Source organism: Gavialis gangeticus, unplaced genomic scaffold (genome assembly GCF_001723915.1).
Source record: "Gavialis gangeticus isolate Ggan-Ray unplaced genomic scaffold, GavGan_comp1, whole genome shotgun sequence".
In the NCBI taxonomy this organism is placed as follows: domain Eukaryota; kingdom Metazoa; phylum Chordata; order Crocodylia; family Gavialidae; genus Gavialis; species Gavialis gangeticus.
Window position 1 is genome coordinate 8,235,243 of NW_017729003.1, and position 19,152 is coordinate 8,254,394.

General features: G+C 43.0%; 1 long non-coding RNA gene across 2 annotated transcripts; it reads right to left on the reverse strand.

Annotated features, from left to right (window-relative positions):
• Nucleotides 1-12,229: 12,229 nt before the first annotated feature.
• Nucleotides 12,230-16,915, reverse strand: LOC109290939. Of its 2 annotated transcripts, none has more exons than XR_002095719.1 (4): nucleotides 16,757-16,915; nucleotides 15,608-15,713; nucleotides 13,461-13,666; nucleotides 12,230-12,637 (listed from the first exon to the last, which is right to left on the reverse strand). It is a non-coding gene; the product is annotated as an uncharacterized LOC109290939 (long non-coding RNA). The 2 variants fall into 2 exon arrangements; XR_002095720.1 differs by lacking the exon at nucleotides 16,757-16,915 and adding an exon at nucleotides 16,153-16,196.
• Nucleotides 16,916-19,152: the final 2,237 nt, after the last annotated feature.

The window sequence follows — 19,152 nt, forward strand, 5'->3', positions numbered from 1 at the left end:
TTCACTCAAGGCAAAGACGTTCAGTGTCTGCTGATGAAGTATAAAGGGACTCTGGCTCCCCAGGACCTCTCTGCCTCCCTGGGATGTGAGAAGGAATCTTCATCTGTCCCTCCGGTTACTTTTCCCAGGGACCAGCAGGCTAGGAGTTAATCACTCCTGTTTCCACCACCTGGTGGGAGTCACCTCTTTCCCACCATGCTCTGGCCAGTCACCACCTGCTCCTCCCTCTTCACCCAGCTGCCCACCAGGTCTTGCCGTCGCTTGCTGCCCTTCCCCACCAGGGTACCTGAATGCTCCAGTGCAGCCTGGTCTTCGCTCGCGATTGTGGGGACAACCTCCTTCTCCCTGCCATGCCCCTCCAGCCAACTTCAGCTCCCTGAGCCCAGAACTCTGGTTCTCCCCACCGGGCTTCCCTGGTGAGTGCTGGGGCTTCTTACCCTGCGCCCAGCTCCGCTGCTCCTACCCGGCTCCGCCACCTGCCTCTCTCCACTCGGCTCCACCACCTGTCTCTCACTGGCAGCGTCCTCTGCTCCTGCCGGGCAGCTGGGTGTTTCCCCAGCTGTTTTTTGAGCAGCCTGCCCTGCTTTTAGGCCCCGCCCCCAGGGCTCACCAATGCGCAGGCTCAGGCAGCTGCAGAACTGCCGAGCCTGGGTCGGCATGTTCTCGCAGGGCTGCTCGTCCCAGTCCCTGCAGTGAGTATTGGGGTTTGTCAGGCAGGATCCCGGGACATGTTGGGAATAGGGCTTCTGCCTCCCCTCCCACACTTTGGTTTTGTAATTTGGATTAAAGGATACCCTGGCGCCACCTGACACATCTCATCACTTAAGTGCCTGCTAGGCCACCCATGAAAAGACCTGGTTTTCAAAAATAATGTCATGAATGAAACATTTCTACATGAAAATGTAAGGGTTTCTCCTGTCCCACTCACGGTGCTTCTAGACTCTTTCCTTTCTCTCTCATTTTTTACCTTTTAATAGCCATATGGCTCTTCTCTCTCATCCTCCTCAACCAGGTAGTTCTCATGTTCTATTGCCCCAACCCCTCCCAAACCAACTCTCTCTCCTAATTTGACATTTTCTCTATTTGTCTCTGTTTCCTTGGTGACTTCACCTACCTATAGTGACATCCGACTGAGCCTATTAAACTTCCTACTTACCTGTTCTTATTGACTCAGTAAATCTTCAGTCCAGAAGAAGCTACCCTACTCATATTTTGGACTTGTAATCATTGCACACATGTCCTTCTCTTGTCTCTCAGCATATACACTTTGCACTTCAGCATCTTCATAACCAGCCACCTGTCCCTACCATTCAGACTTCATATTATCTCCTGCCGATCAATATCCATTATCTCTTTGTCACTCTTGATCTCCTCAGTGACACCCTTGGTTGGGGATCCTCTAGGATGCACAGAGAATAAAATGGTGTTAGAATAAAGCAGTCCCAGGACCAAGGGTATGTAAAGATGCCATAAGCCTAATTTTCTCCAAAGAACAGTGTTAAAGCCTGTCATTTTTATGCTTCTTCAATTTGATAATGCCCTTCATTCTTCAAGATAGAAGATGTACCTGGCTAATGAACTTCAGTAGAATCAAGAGCTGAGATGTAGCAGCTTTATCCCTAAAGTAGCATGAAAAGAATCCCTGAAATACTAGAAGACTCACTCTAGACTTCTTAAAAATATATGACTAGCAGCCATAGGAAAGAGTGCTCTGCAGCAATAAAGATGCTACATGTTCTACAGAAATCTCTGAGAGAATGGTCTTAGGTCTCAGGTTCTCCACACAGATAAAAGGCAGATAAGTTATAATGTGACAGCTAACTGCTATATAAGCATTTATCTATCTTGATACATCAAGTGACATTAGGGGTTCTTGGCCCATTTCTCACCCCCTCCCCCCCGCCAGGAAAAATGGCAATACACTGCCACTGGCTTCCACCTGCAAGTCTGCTGGGTCAAAATTAAAAACTGGTTTCTTCAATACAAATTGCTGGGTTTCCCTCCCCAGAGAAAGGGTCCCAAGTGTCACGGTGGAACCCGAACGAACAGGCTGGGTCTAGCGGCAGTGGAGTTCTGAGTGACACGGAAGCTGGATGTTCCTTAATTGAATGGGTTTATTAACTTACGCTTGGTAGAGCGCAGGTACGGAGTCTTCAGTTACAGTTAATAACGCACAACAGGGGGGGACCTGTTATCCCACGGGGTTCGCCGACAGGCCCTTGCTTTCTACTCCCGGTGCCGGAGCCCGGGAATAGGTGCAGCTGCCTGTCAGGTAAGTCCCAGGGATGGTCAACAGTTTATAAAGGAAAACAAATAACGAACAGAACTGTAACGCGTCGCTGTCGCCAGTCCACAGAACAGTTGGGTAGCCGAGATGATTGCTGAAGTCAGGAGCCAGGTAAGTCACCCCGAGGCTGAAGTCAAAGTCCGTAGGGGTGATCCGGAATCGTGGCCGAAGATGGTTGGAAGCCGAAGATCAATACAGTTAACGATACAGAATGCTAGGTGGGGAGAGAGACCAATAGGGCCAAGGGCCTAACTGGAGGACAGTCCCTGAAGGAGTCAGCCTCTGTCCCCAGTTACGCGGGTCGGTCGGTCGGTCGGTCTCTCTCTCGCTCTCGCTCTCGCTCTCCCCCCCTGTGGGAGGGGGCTCACTAGGCTTTTATCAGAATTTGGTAGCCAATCAGAATGTAAACTCCACAGAACTTTCTAGTCTGATTATATAACATAATTGGGCATGCGCACTGTTATCCTCCCTCACACTGGGCATGCCTCTGACAGGGAAACTAGGTCACCCTTGAGTGACAGGCCCATAGGTCATGCAAAGGCCACGTGCAGGGCCTGTTACTATGACGCTTACAAGATAGCCTCTGCACTGGCAGCACTCACAGAGCAAATTTCCAAGACACAAATCACAGAAGTCCTTCTGCACTATGTAAAATCCCGAAGTCCCCTTGAAGTATCACTTCATCACCTAAATCCATTGCCTACTTTTGCAAGGCAAATCTTCTATTCTGTTTGTTAAGTAGAGCTCTGCTTGGCAATAGAGTACCAGAGTCCCTACACTAGCTAAGACACTAACAGCATCTAGAAGATTCACACTGGAACAAGCTGGCTGCATTTTGTCCTGTTACACTCTTAAGATAAGCATCCTTTTCAAATTAACATTTTCTGCTTCAAAGAACTCTGGTTTTGATTTTTTTTCCCTTTTATACAATCTCACTTGTTTTTCACCTGCAGGTAATTACACCTTCTGTGTTTTACATTCAAAGTCTGCTTGTTATAACTTCTAAGCATTTTCTAGTACAAACTGACTTGGTGACTTTTTTTTCTTTGCCTACAATAAAACAATCTTTAGGCTGTGCAATTTCAATATCTCATTTCTGCAGTGTGGGCATAAGCCTAACCATGCCTTCTGTCTTCTTACTCAGTGTATCTAGCAATTAGCTTTTCTGAAATAGTGAAAAACATCAACGTTTGTAGCTAAGTCTGTTCTTGCCTGCATTCACATGTAGGATGCTACACCCAGTTTATATTAGCAGTATTATTAATGGTGGCATCATGAAATAAAAATATTGCTATTAACCAAAACAATATCCAGCATGCTCCTAAAGCTAAAAATCAGCAACTGTACAAATAAACAACCATGGTCCACTGAAATCACAGTTGCCAGTTACAGCTCCAGGTATTTGTGATGATATCATTCCTGCTTTGTCTATTAGGCTATTCTTGGAAATCAGTAGTTTTACATGCAGAACGCTGCTGCCGATCTCTGGCTCACAGTACAAATAATCAAGACAGACGAAGGATGAGAGGAGAGAGGTACAGGTCATGCAACAGGTCACTGGCAGAACTAGGAATAGAAACCAGGTCTCCCGAGTCCCAGTGCCCTTTCCACCAGAACACACTATTCATTTCTTTTAGAAAATACTGTTTGTAGACTTTCTGCAGCCCAACTTCATGGAATTTTGCTCCATCCCTCACCCTGCTGCACTCACATATCCATCACCAACCTCTTTCCTAGCCTCCATCTTAAAACAAATCTCAGTTCTGCAGACTCAAGGACTATATTTTAATCTGTTGCTTATGTTACCTCCAACAGACTATATAAAGATACCTCTATTTCATTTAAAATCACTATTTAAAATCTGACTTGGAAACAGCTTTTCTCTCCAGCTTTGCTTCTATTCCCACCCAGTTTGATTTTTTTTTTAAACATTTTAACTTACTGAACTCTATTTAAGCATTTTGGATAATAAGCATGAAAGAGAAAAGAAACCTTAAGAAATCTTATACGTTATAGCAAGCTGGCAATTTGCAAGGAGAAATTTTAAAATGTTATGACTTCTGGCAGAGTTGAGAACCAAACTTTACTAGCCTTATGCCGTCAGTGAAAAATCTCCGAAACAGCTTTTCAGTCACTCTGGGTCACTGTGACAGGATTGGACCCCTGGGGGGGCTGTGACTGCTCCTGGTGACCACATGGCTCCTGCCCCGCTCCAGCTCCTTGGGTACCCTCCCTTTTCTCTTGCCTGCCACACTTTGATGTAATTAATTGATTTGTAAAAAGGAAGGCTGCCCTAGGGTCCCAGAGTGAGCCCTTCTCAGCAGGCAGGTCCCTCCTGGACCCCGCTGGCCCATTTCTGCCCCTCAAGCACTAAGTGGCCTATCTGTGCTCCCAGGGTACCTGCTGCCTTAAGGACTATTTGTGGCCTCCTGCCCCTGCAGCCATGCCCATACTTCATGACTATTACCAGTTATCCTTCAGTGGGGCACCTTGCCCCCAAGACAATGTCAGGCCTCCTCAGGCCCGCATGACCTTGTTGAGGACTCTGCTTTCCCAGCCTCCACCCCTTTTCTTTAGACGAGCCCCTTAGCCTAGACCCACTGCACTGGGCATCAACTTGTGGGCTCCAGCCTATTTAGTCTCTCTCAGGCTCTGGGCCCCTCTTGGGCTTTTGGCCCCTGGCCCTGGTTGCTGCCCTCCTTGGGCTCTGGCCGAGACTAGCTCTATCACCTTTTCCACTTGGGCTTTGGCCCTCTTGACCTCTCCCTCCATGTGTCATGAACCTAGCCCCTGGCAAGGCTCAAAACACCATTTGCCACTTGGGCACCCCTGTGGCTTAAACCTTGGTATGCTCTCTGGCACCCCTCAGGTGCCCCACTGTGGCTTTTCATTACCCCTTATAGCCATATCTAGTCCATCGGTGTCAACTTTAGCAAGCAAAAACAACAAGCAGTTGCTTAGCAAAACCTTCCCTACAACTCGGGGTTAACAACTATTTATCCAGCCATCCTCCTGCAGGCTCTCACTTCCCTGTCTCCAGGGCATTTAGTGCCTGCCCAGGTCTCTCAGGCAGCTCCTCCCAGCTGAGACCTCCAACCCCTGTAGAGCACCAGCCCTCCTTTCCTCTTTCCAGGAGCTGGTTTTTAAACTCCGAGCATGGCTCCTCCTGGGTCAGGTGACTCTCTCCAACCCCAACGCAGCAGTCCCCATCTAATTCTAATGAAAAGTTTACACCTGCTACTCTAGCTGCCATGGCAGGATTCTGCCCCATCATCCTTTTGCTGGGCAACTAGCCCAGCAATAGGCACTTCCAACTTATGGGTCCTTGGCTGCCTACTTCACTACAGCCCACTCATAAGGAGCAGTCTCCACCCCCCTGGAGACTTCCCTGTGGCTGCTTCTCTCTTCAAGTAATGGAAGCGTCTGGCTGCCTGTTACAGTCACACACTAATGTAATCACTGGCAGCAATGGGAAAGACAGACCCAGTCACATTCTGGGAACATAGGAGTGCAAGGGGCTTTGTGAGTCTTCAAATCCAATCCCCTGCATTCACAGGCAGTCACTAACCTGAGATGTACCCATAATTAAAAACCACTTCAAACCCACTTCAAAGGGCACTACACTGCATCCACCAGTACCAAAAGTCAAATGGCTACTAACTTGCAATGGATACATTTTAAAATGGAAATTAGAATAATATTTCTTATTGAATTAGCAGCAAAGTGGTTGAACCAAGAAACTTGAATTGCTTTAAGATTGAACAGAAGCTTATGGGAAGGATGCCACGACAAGGAGTTCTAGTGGGGTTTATATGGAATCATGTATTCATGGTTCCCAGGCTGGAATAATAAAAGTAGCTGTTATGGTGTGGAAGGTGTCTGGTAATGCCATAGCTTAGGGTTTTTGCTGGTTGTCAGTTGGAACCAGGAAGGAATGTTTTTTGTTCATGAATGCTCAAGTATTGGCAACAGCTAAGGCTTGGGTATTTTGACTGGGATGAGCTGATGCTTAGAAGACCGAAAGATTCCTGGCTGAGGCATCTCACTGATCTGCTAAAGTCTTCTGAGTGTATATTAACTAATTATTTCCATGTTGTCCCATGGACAGTTCACAGTCATCCTAGGATCAACATGCCCAAAATCCCTCTCTTCCTCAGTTTTTTTAGTCTGTGCACCCCATCGTCTAACAAAAGGCCTTGTATGGCTCTGCAGTTTGTACTATTAAGCTTCATTATATTTCTAACGGTCCATTCCACAGAATAAATTCAGTCTTCTCCCATACTGACATTGCCCCCATCTTGGTGTAGTCTGAAAATTTCATGAGGACGCTTCTAGTTCTAGTACAAAGGGCACTGATGAATCCAAAGTCTGGTCCCTGAAAAGCACAAATGATGGTCCAGTCCCCAGTCAGATAACTCAGCTTTCACCAACTCCCTATCTACATTACTAATGTGTAATTGATACTCATCACCTCTAGTTTGGCCAATATTTTCTCATGAGGCACAGCATATTTTTTTTTGCTTAAATCTAGATAAATCAAGTCCCCTATGCAAGAAATCTGACATCTTACCATAGGAGGGTCTTAAATTAGTTTCATATCAGCATCCTCTGATAAACTAATGTTGCATTTTCTTCCATTTTCTATTTCCTTCCATATATTTATCTACTCTTTCCTTCAGTCTCTGTTCTAATGGCTTACTTCCTGTTGAAGTCAAACTAACAGGCTGGTAATTGTCTGGCTAACTCTTCCCTTCCTTACATCTGCTGTTTTCCAATCACAGAATACTACCCCCAGAAGTTGACAGATTCAGTGAAGATCTATGCTAGAAGAGTTACTCTCTCATATCCCAGTTTTTTCAATATTCTAGGATGGAGGTTATCTAGGCCCCCAGATTTTGGATCAACAAGAAGTCTAATTTTTGTTTCCACCTCAAATATGATTATATCTATATTAATGTCCCCACTGCCATGTGGTGCACCATCAGTGTCCCCAGTTACCTCTTCCAGCTTATAACAGACTAAGGCAAAATGATTTGTTCAGTTCCTGAGCCAGGCCCAGGTGCCCTTGATTCCCCCTCACCTCTATTATATAGTAACTCCACATCTTCCTTCATGGTTCTCTGTTTTACTTATATGACCAAAGATGCTTTGGCTATTAGCTTTCATATTCTTCACAAAGCCAAACTAAACTAAGTCTGGTCTTTTTTAGTTATCTTATTCCTGTATTCTCTGACCATAAAAAGATAGTCCTCCTTATCAAGTACACCCATTTTCCACTGCTTGTAGATCTGCTTATACAGAATTGCCTGTTTCTAGTTCTTGTTCATCCATGCAGGCCTTTAGCTTTTCCCTACCAATCTTTTCCTCTTGCATGCTCCAGACAGTACATGTACTTCTGACTTGAAATAAATCCAGGCCACTTCCACATCCAAGTCTCTTGGCTCTTGAACCTAGTCTCTCTCCTTATCCAATCCTCTTAGTCTATACTACGCTTAATGTAAAGCTGCATTTACCTTTTGAGAATCTGCTACTGTCCCCGTAATTGGGTTTTAAGTATAGACATGAGTAGTTTTTATCATAGTGCTGGGAATTCTGTATTTCTTTTTCTTTTTTTTAAAACCACCTGCTGGAGGGATCTTGTAGGTCTCCCATTGTCCCAAATTTTTATTTCTCTGCGGAAAGTTTTTCCTGCATGGAAAAAAGTATGGGTACTGCTACTGCAGCAGAAGCAGTGAGACTGTCTTCTCTCAGGTCAGGGGAGTAGCACTGTTTGCCCTTGTTCAAGAATGGATTGTGAGCAGAGCTAAAGGAAAGATGCCATCAAGTCAGGCCCAAGTCCACTTCTAGAAGAGCAGGGACTGTGAAAAAGGTCATGGGAAACCTGAAAAGCTTTGGACAAACCTAGGCAAAATGATACAGAAAGAAAGTGGGTATGAATAGGGAATAGGATTCCTAAATGATGCCTTTCAGGTCCTGGGAGCCCAAAACTATCCGCAGGAAATAACTTTATAATAGTACTGATTCAAGTTCAAATAAATCCTGGCACTTGTCTAATTTCTGCTGTTCTGTCTTGTTTATAAATCATATTTTAACCAAAAATGAGTGATCCATCTCAGTTTTCCTCAACCCAAATACTACTTCTGGTACTTCATTCTCTCTACTGTTACTAGCTGTGGCTCCATTCATCAGTCTATGACATGTCTCAACCTCATTTTTCTCTTTGTACTAGCATCAAAGTCCTCTGACAACATGACTGGAGTGCTATAGCCAGGCAGACCACATGAGGAGCTCTCCCTGTAGTTGCAATAACACGGAATTAATAGCTTTATACTGAAATAAGTGGAAACTAAAATAAACTAAGTCTCCAAATCTACAAGCACTGAGGCCTCATCAGAATCCAGCCCCAGCATCCTAGAGCACTTGTCAGTTATTCTATTTCAGTTCATTCTATTTGACACTTTCAGCTTGAAAATTATCATAGAGATGGAAATGTTGGGTAAACATAGGTAGATTTCCCTGAACATTTACTCTGACAGACTTTTTGAAAAGTTCTCTGTAAATAAACAATTATTCTCATTGCAAGGCTGAATTTTACTGCAAGGAATTAAAAAAGTTTCTTTCTTCTGCTGCTATTTTGTTTTTCAGTGAATGCAAGTTAAGAAAGAATAAAACAAAGCTGCCAATTGTCATTCATTAGTGAACAGAGAGATTTACTTGTTTTAAGATTCATAATCCTATTTTTGGATAATAGGATGAAGCAAAGATTTCAATACACTACTCAAAACTCACAGGATTTCCTATGATTTTAAACACTGACATGTCTGGCCACTTTGTTTAGCCAAAACTGAATGGCTAATATATAAAAAGGTATTTGACAAGAGAAGAATTAATGAATAATTGCACTGAAGTCTCTTCTAAATATATTAAATTCTTTAATCACCTGGCCACATTTTAAAAATCTAAAATTGTTAGTATCAGATAACTGTCAGAGAGTCATGTTAGCAACTCATACAACTAGCAACTTCACTCACTGTAAAATATAATTTCATCATGGGAATGAAATTATAAAGCTGTTTGTACAGATTAACTAGAACACATGAAGTATACATTTCCTTTTCTAAGCTTTTTGTTTTATACCTGAAATACTTGACTTAATTCATGGGCCTTGAACGCTAATACAATTCACTTTCTCACTCAATAATAATGGCAAACAATGTTGCTAAGTGAAAATGCTGTTACTAGTTCTTTTGGGATAGACCCACTTACCATTGTCTTCACTGCCTGAAGAGTAAAACAGATCTAGAAATCATATTGTAAGCGTAATGATTGGTCTCATTCAATATACTAGAAATAATGTCAAGGACACAGCAAATTTTGCTCATTATTCTAGGGGGATTAACAGAGTTTCTCTACAGACTCTCCCCACAGAATATACTATGGTTATTTGTAATTTCTACACAGTTGATTCTCTTGACTTCAGTTGGAAAGCTCAGAATAGTTTGTTTTATGCCGCTGCATAGTCACACTGAATAACTATCTGTATGACAAAGAGATGACAGTATTAAACTTGCACTATTTTGCAATAAAAATAAGTTAGTAAGAGGGATGTCCTATTTTCACATCTGGTCCAAATAAAAGATAAAGTAGGAAGTTTACAGTCAAGAGCAAGAAGAATAGAAGGTACAAAATTAGTTTCATAGTATTTGAATATTATAACCACTGCTAGTTTGTCGTCATATTCCTTAACAGTTTTCAGATCCTATACTTGTAAGTTTTAACTGTTCTCTATCACATCTTGGAAAATGTTTTTTGTATATTATACAGAATACCACACAAACCAGAATGTGATGAGGTGCTTGTTGAGATTTGCCACATAATAAAGGTCAATAAGTCAAAAACAACTTTATCCATTAATTCCCAATGAACAATTAAGTTGCCTTTCAAAGTATAACCACGTTTCTTCTCATACAGTTATTTTTAAAGGACTAACCTTTGCTGCTGGACAATAATTATGAGTATGGTAATTCTTCCAGTGATGGTGTGACTCGGAACATAAATCTGAAGCTTTTACGGACTGTTTTGCAAAATCTTTCACGGGACAGGTCACACAAGTGACTTTGAGTTATGGCTTTTTCCTGCAGTCCAAGCCTAACTGATTTTAACAAATGCATGCTTAAATGTAATGAAGGTGACAACAGCTCCACTACTGTAGTTAAAGCTATTGGTAGCCCAACTACCATAAAGGGTTTGTCAAGGATGTACCCCAGGATGTATATTTCTTAAGTGTCTTCTGTATCAGAATTAGAGAACGCTCTCTGTCAATCCATACAACAGATGGATAGCAATAATTGTCTAAACATGACCCTCACTTACAATATAGAAAATGTACTCAGGCTTGCAAGCCTGTGGGCCCCTGGAAATATTCTAATCATTAATGCAGGCAACATGATCATATTTCGTGCCCCTAAGGAGAGGTTCAAAATACATACAGACCATGTTTATGACTAGCAGTGCTCTCTCAGCCCTCCCAACAAACACAGAACCTTACCTTAGTTTGTAAACTTTTGTGGACATAGACCATCTTTTCTGTAACCTCTGTGTCCATAAAGTTTCTAATAAAATGAAACCCTGCACTACCAAGTACTACCACAATACAAAAAAAGTGTTTACTTCCTTCACAAGGGAAAAAGTGCTCCATTTGGGGTTGGAAAGAGTTTTATGTAGGCCAGCCAAGGTATGGCTCTTGATAAGAACATAAGGTAACAAAGCTCCTTGTAATGGAGAACTCCAACCCTATTAACTTCAATCAGAGGGGGAGCAGGAAGTTTGTGCCTGAAAGTGCCAATGGCTGTAACAGCCAGGCCCAGCAACAACACAGACCCTAAGGCTGGTGCCTGTTAAGAACCTGGGGAGGGTGCAAGGCAAGAACAGCTAAACTTTGTCGGACCAAGTAGAAGCAGCTGAGCTAAACTACAGCAGAAAGTAGGGGTGGGGAGAGGGAAAAGTAGGGCAGGCAGATTATCGTGCAAACCAGAAACCCATGTGGGGGGCTGGAGAGCCAGCTGACAGGAAGGGGTGAAGCTCTGGGGCACATAAAACCAGGGCCTCAGAGCTAGCAGGTAAGTGTGAGCTTGCAGGCAAGAGGGAGGGATCTCCTGATGGAGGGCTGCAGGAGATGGACTGGCTGATGCCTAACTAGGGCTGCAAGTGGAAAACCAAGGGAAGCTTAGCATGTGTGGTGAGGCAACGAGCCCAAGTGGGGTGACATTTAATTGGAAAGTGGTTTGTTTATGTTTATGTTTTGACAATGCTTAAAACAGGAGGACCAGGTTGTGGCTGCAGGGGCAGAAGCAGCCACAGGCAGGCTACCTGAGCAGCATTCTCTATTACTGGGGCTGAGACCCAGGAAGCTAGGGTCCAAGGCAGTGGACCTGGGCTGAAGCCCAGCAGGGAGAAGCCCAGACAACTGTTTTGTGGCCCGGTGTTGACTTGGACATAGAGGTCTGCTATTAAAGGGACCACTGAGAGTCATCTGCGAGGCATGAGCATGGCTATGGGAACAGCGGAGGTCACAGTTCTAGCCATGAAGGCAACTAAGGCCCTCTTAAAGAGGGAGTACATCCATGGGGTGAGAAAGTAAGAGATAAAAGGCCCTAGGCAGTAGGCCACTCTGGCTTTCATACGTAGCCTCCCCTTTATATATTTAACATTAAATCATGGCAGACAAGAGATAGGAGGTAGAGGAGGTCAGAGAACAGACAGGCCAGTCTGTCCACTAGGGATGCCAGATTCCACGGAGGGCAAGACACTTAACACCGAATATCCTAACACCACATTATCAAAAGGAAAACTGGAGCATTTCTATGCCACCATTCAGCTGTCTCGCAGCCATCAGCAGGAAGGGTAGACAAACCCTACTTCATGAGTTCAGAACAAAGTGGCATCCTTCTGCCACAAGGGATGCACTCCTGTCCATGGCATCCAAGCCACAGTTAACACAGGACATGGTTTTTGTGCTGATCTTGGAGAAAAACCTTAGTCTCGTTCCCCTGTGCAGGTGCCTCTGACAAAAGACTGATTTTTAACCCACTGAGGTTTGGGTTTTTTTCCATCTTCTCATATACAAGTCGTTCCAGGGCTAAATGCATCAATGTTCCCCTTCCTTCCCCCTCTCCTTTCTCTCCCAAGGATGGAATTTCCCTGTTGCTCTTACAGGTATCAACGTAGGAGTGAATTTCATCACAGTAGGTTCTTACAATCCCCTTCCAGGCTAATCTATTCAGAAACAGTCTTTCAATCTGCAGTGTATTTTAGTATGTTCACCTGAAGTCCCAAAAAGGCCAAGAAATCCTGAAGAAAGAAGAGAAAATGTTTTTCCTGCGTTTTCACCCATTAAGTTTCCAGAGAAACAGGTGCCAGATTTATTCTTTGAGAAAGCATCTACATCAAGTACTTTAGCAACCTACTTTGTAGTATGCTTGCAAACTTAGTGAAACACTGACTACTGCAAAGCACTGTCAGTCTATCACATTTTTATAATTTTACTTAATATAGCTGCACTTGTGAGTCATAGCCATAATCTAAATCTAAATTTCAAACACATTAAAATTCACCTATGTCAACTCGACAGCTGGTTTTGCCAGTTTCAATTTGTATGAACTAGAATGGCTCAGTTTTGTCCCCAGAAGCTGTCTCATACCCTTGTGATCATGTTAAACCTACTGAAAGAACACATATTATGTGCTAAGTTGCTAAAATGCTGTAAAGCTGTTGTTAGGGGATTCTGCAGACACTCTGCAACATCTTATCATAAATTATTTCTACACTTTAAAAAAATACAGAGGCTTTTGTTTGTCTTTTTGTTGTTGTTTTTAAGTGAGAAATACCTGCTTTTGTCTCAATTAATCTCCCTTTAATCCAAGGCTGTAGATGCCAGCATTGCATTGTTCTGTGACACCCTAAGCAAAGTCTAGAGAATTATTTGCTCTTCTTTTAGAACTTTTTGTTTTGTACAAACCATAATAAATTCCACCGCAGAATGAAGTGTGCAGAGAATCATTTACATAGTAGAAGAGCAACACAAGTCTGAATACTTCTGGCACTCAGAAATATCATTAAATATCCCATAAATAGCATAAATGGATGAAAAAGCATTCACATTTTGATGGCTTACATTTATTTTGTAGAAGACAAATTGCCCCTCGTGGTAATACTATATTGGAGTTTGCCACCAGAAGGAAAACTACTCTCCAGACTAGACTGTGAGAAACCACAGCAGGCTGAGGGCTGGCCAAGAAAGAATGCAGCTTCAGAAGAGTAGGCCAGGGAGAAAGCACTTGAGTTAATGCTGCAGTCCTTTTCCTGACAGGATCCTTCTATCTGCAAGCAGATAATACATGCAACTGTGTGGCATTTCATTTTAGAAGTGGTCCTCATTATTGGTATAATAAATTATATACATATAGACATGATAGAGTATGTTGTATATTAAATTACAGTATAGTGTTAATCACAAAACAAAAGTTTCATTTTTGGCAACTTTGATCTGAATAAAAATTGAATCAAATACAAATAGGAATGGTCTTCCCTATTTTTTTCCTGTGAAAACATGTGATTTACTACTTTCACTTAAAAATAAATAAATAAATAAAAAGACAAGAATGATCAATTACTGGCCCTAGTATTGTAAACAACTGACAGAGTATCCAGCTTAAGGCTGCTATAGTTAATCTACTGTCTCAGTTTAGTCAGCAGGTGGGTTCTATTTGCTCCACCTAAGAAATGCATTTTAAAAAATACAGCTTCTTTGAGCAAAGTAGCAACTCTCCCCTCCAGGGACAAAAAGTAAGAACGCCACTAGCGAGTAACAACATTTTTAGTATTCCCATTACCTTGAGTTTTCTATATCTTTCAAGCTTTAACTATTTTTAATTATATTCTACCAATTCAATGTTCTGTGGCTTATTTGATGGATTTAGTAAGTTGCTCCCACTGCTAATATTTCTAACCTTGCATACTTGCCCCTCCTTTAACTGCAAAATTGCTGTATTTATAATATCCATATTGTGATCATGCCCAAAAGCCATAACTGGAGCCCTGCTGTGTTGGACGCTATATAAACACAGAAAAAACAATCCATGCCAGAGGGCTATCGAAACAAAGCTTTTTCAAGTCTGAAGGAGGAAATTGCAGAACTAATATCTAAAATACTTTTGTTTTCTATTAACTTGAACTCAAAGGAAAAACTAGAACAAGTATAAATATTTGATCAACTGCAAATTGAATATTGATGATAATTTTCCTCCAGGAAATAATTACAATCTCCATAAACTCCTTCAATAACAAAAATCTGATTTGATAAATTTGATGTTAATACGTTAAATAGTTGCCTAGGGGGTCATATGTTGTGTAGCATTAGACTGGTCCATCCTTTAATATTATGAGGTAGGTAACAACCCAAAATTATGACATGACTCCTATTCTGTAGGATTTTGAAACGGATAATAGAATCCTAGAGAAGTATGGCTGACAGGGATCTTGAGAGTCCATCGTCTAACCTCATCGCAAAACTACACTGTCAACCGTGACACAAAACCCAAGACCTAACACTCTAACAGGTAAAGCAGGGGGACTACAGCACCCAATTGCCTGTTGTTTCAAAGGTTACGATATCCTTGAGGCAGGAAGAGGGCCACGTCCCCCATTACAGAGGAAGGCAAAAAATGCCACAGGTTATAGTAATCTGACCAGAAGGAAAAACTCCCTCCTGACCCCAACTATGGAAACTGGTCTGACCCAGAGCAGAGGACCTTCCTCTAAGCTAGGGATGTGGAAGGTTAAATGATTAATCAGGCTTAAAAAAATAAATGATTAATCGTTTAACCAATAAGTGTAATGATAACCAGTTAGCTTACCAGTTATCCTTTGGCTCCGGGAGAGCACAGCCTGGCAGGGAGTCGGGGAGGAAGGGAAACCAGGCAGTGCCCCAGCAGGAATCAGAAGGAGGAGGGAGGAAGGAGGTTGAAAGAAGGATGGAGGGATAGGGACCATTACCTATAGCCTAAGAGGAAAACAGTGAGCAGCCTAATAATGACTCATCAATTAAGCAATTAGCTGGTCATTCCCTCCCTCCCTAGGTCACCAGTGCTGTGTTGTCTGGCTTGCCTCCTCCAGCCCGCCACCTCGGTGAAAGGGCTCCGTGAGCTGGGAGCAGTTCCCAGCAGCACCTATGCCCGAGCTACTGTGTTATCAGTTAGTCATTTAACTAATATAATTAGAGGAGGTTGAATGAATATTTTTAAATACTATTTACACCCCTACCTCTAGCCAGGAAATTGTGGGTTTAAGTCCCAGCGGGAACATCGGCACACCCCAGTCAAAATCTCCAGCTCTAGCTGCAGCCAATGTCCAATGCCTCCAAGAAAAGCTTAAAAAAAATAAATAAAAAATAAAGAAAAACTTGATGTGTAGCAGCAAGAGATAAAAAAAAATTTAAAAATTCCTCCCAGCCCCATGCTACAGCCAAAGCTGAGAATCATGGGAATTATCCAAAGCATAAAAGAACGTAGGCAGAGCTATGCCTAGATCACCCTGATGCTTTACAGCATTTTAGCAACTTTACCAAGCTCTTCTTGGACACCTCCAGTTATGGAAAGTCCCTAGACCAGGGGTTCCTAACCCCTGGGCCACGGCCTGGTGCCAGGCCACAAAGGGTCAGCTGCTGGTCTGCAAGATGGTCGGCTGCCAGACTGGAAATGACCATAGACCAGCAAACCGCAGCCCCGCAGAGCCAGGTAGAGAGGCTGCGACTCCTCCCGCAGAGCCCAGGGCAGCAGTTTGCCCCCGGGGGGTGGAACTAGCTTTACCTGCGTTCCGACCAGAAATTCCACCCACGGGGCTCCGCGGTGTGGTCCACAGTTTGCTGGACTGCAGCCACTTCCGGTCCACAGTTTGCTAGGCCACAGCCACTTCCAGTCCACAGTGTGCTGGGCCGCAGCTGCTTCCGGTTCGCAGTTTGCCGGGCCGTGGCATAAAAAGGTTGTGAAACTCTGACCTAGACAGTCTTTTCTACTGTTGTAACAGTAAGGAAGTTTTTCCTGATATCCAACTAAACCTCCTTTGTTGCAGTTTCAAGCCGTTAGTCCATTTCCTGCTCTCTGCAGCAAGAGAGAAAAGGTGTTTTCCTTTTTTTTTGTGGCAGCCCTTCAGGCCCTGAAAACTATCGTGTCCCCTCTTAAGAATCTATATAGTTCTAAAGAAAGGAGAGAATCTTAAATGTCAATAACCCTCCAGTCAACTACGCTACTGCTTTCAATGTCTGTTTTCCTACAGCATAATAAAGAACATTTTATTAAAGCATTCTTCTGGTAGAAGCTTTGGTTTAGAGTGTTTTGGTAAATCAGGGCTTATAGGGATTACTGTTTTTCAGATATACCTCTTATTTAGAATGGTTTAAAACGCTTACTGAACCTTCATGTTGATCTTCATTAGGTATTTTCAGTACTGCAAATCCAGTTTTAATTTGTCTTCAGCAGCCAGAATCATTTACCTAGTAAAAATAAATAAGAAACAAATCTCTCAAGAATCTATTGAAATGTCACTAAATACGTCATTTATTTTGCAAGTCATCAGTGAGCTAAAAAATATATTTGCCAGAGACTGAAGAATAAAAGAAAAATATCTGTTTGAAAGACCACATATTTGACCTTGTTTTAGAGAATATACAATAAGGTTAGCAGCAGAGTCTGCAGCATATGGTACAGTTAATAGCTAAAGCACTACTGACATCTAGTGCTTAAACAGCATTTACTGTCAAGTTATTAAATTGATCATGGTACTTGGCATCAGCATTAATTCTTTTTAGTTTTAGATCACTGAAGCTTTCATAGATAAGATAATACAATAGGGAGCCCTTGGTAGTCTGCCTTGATGACTGAACTTTCATAAAATCAAGAGAGTCTGAAATCTTTGCATGCAAAACATTGCAATAGGAAGCATTTTTGCAAATTTATAGAAAGCAGAATGTTTTCATGACTCCTGCTCACTTGCTTGTCTTGCTGTTGTTCCACAGTTGCTTTCTGCTGAGTGGTCTAAAAACTAGTAATTTAAACATTGCCAAATTATAGACTTCTACTAGTGGATCTTTTACTATAGTCCTTTCACTGAAGTGTTTCTAACAATTCCTTGTTGCACAATAGACTCCAATACAACTTTACAAAGATGCTGTCAATGGGAACGTCAATAAAACTTTGATGAAAGAAACCCTTATAGCTGTATTGAGGGACTATTTCTGGGATGATTAGCTAAAAAAGAAAAATTGTAGTCTAAGGAATATAAGAAGTAAGTTAGAAAGAGAGTGATGAAATAATGCTATAGATTCAGTAGAAGTAGCAATAGATTAGACAAGGTCCACAAATTTTGAATAAAACAATTTTCAGTCAGAAAATACCATTTTGCCAAAACTTCAGAGGTCTTTAGGAAGGGTGTTAGGTGTCAGTACAACCAGTAGCCTGGTGGCTATGGAACCAGCCTGCCTCAAAATTAAGCAGAGCACAGATTTCAGCTTGGGTCTCCCATTGCCCAGATTGGTGTGCTAGTTATTGGGCTGTAGAGTTGGTCCCTCTCTCTATTAAATAATTTATGCACAGTAGAAGCAATACAAACTTGTCTCCACTATCCCAGGCAAGTGCCCTAACCACTAACCTATTGATTACTTTAGGTAAAGAGGGGTGGCTGTTTGTTCCTTTCTCCCATTCCTGATCAAAACAAAAGCAAATTTTTTAAAGGTTTTTTTTTTCATAGAACTGAATAGTTCTCACTAGTCGCACTTTCAGTACACATCAGCTAGGTACAGAATAAGGTCAAGGGTCAAGTAATGCAAGAGAGTGAGAGTCCAATCTCTTATTTTTAAAAATATAAAGAAGCCTTGCCCCATAAAGTGACATCAGTCTTACAGGATAGGTCCTGGGTGAAAAGAACAGGGGATGAAGGGTGCTATGTTTTCTCACACATAAGCAGCCAAGTATATATTTTTCACTCTACTCCATTTGCACCCAAAAGAAAAGGAAAAAAAAAAACACTGGACAAGCAAAGATAAAATCTCTCTGAGCCAGAAGAGCACACTAGCTCACAAACACTCTGCATGAAAGATGAATCACAAAACGGCAGCTACCTCAGCTGCCCTTGTTGCAGACTGTTCTCCATCCTTTGTGTTACATAGCTACAGTGAGCAGAGAGAGGTAATTAGGCATGTTAGTCTATGTAACATGTCCAAATCCCAGGGGTGGCTGTGACACCCCCTGGTGGCTCTGCAACTGTGCCCTGCTCTGTGTAGGGCACCTTCCGGTCTCGCCTTGATATTAATTTGTAATACACAGGGGTTTCACTAAGCCTCAATCCCACTAGACCCTGACGGTCTCTGCCTGCACCCAGGCCCCTTGCTGGGCTTCACTGGTCCTTAGGCCCTTGGCGAGGCCGCTACAACCCACTGTGCCCAGGGAGGCACCCAAAGCCCTAAGAGCCAATTGTGTGGCTCCAAATCCTCCCCTTTATCATGCCCTGTGCCTCATGGTGTTATAGAAATGTTCCCTCTGTGGGGCCTTGGACCCCTCAGCCTCTGCCCCTTTTAGTCTCGCTAGGCCTTCTAGGCTGGGCTCACTGGACGGATCTGGCTTTGAGGCTCTAGCTCTGTTTGCCCCTTCTGTCACTGGGACCCAGGCCCCCACCTGCCGGGCCTCTGGCCTGTGTAGCTGCGCCCTCTATGGCACCGGGCCCCTGGCCCCTGTATGGCTGCACCCTCTCTCAGCTCAATAACTGCTTGGGCTTTGAGCGTGCCCCCGGCAGGGCTCAAGGCAGTCGAGTACCCC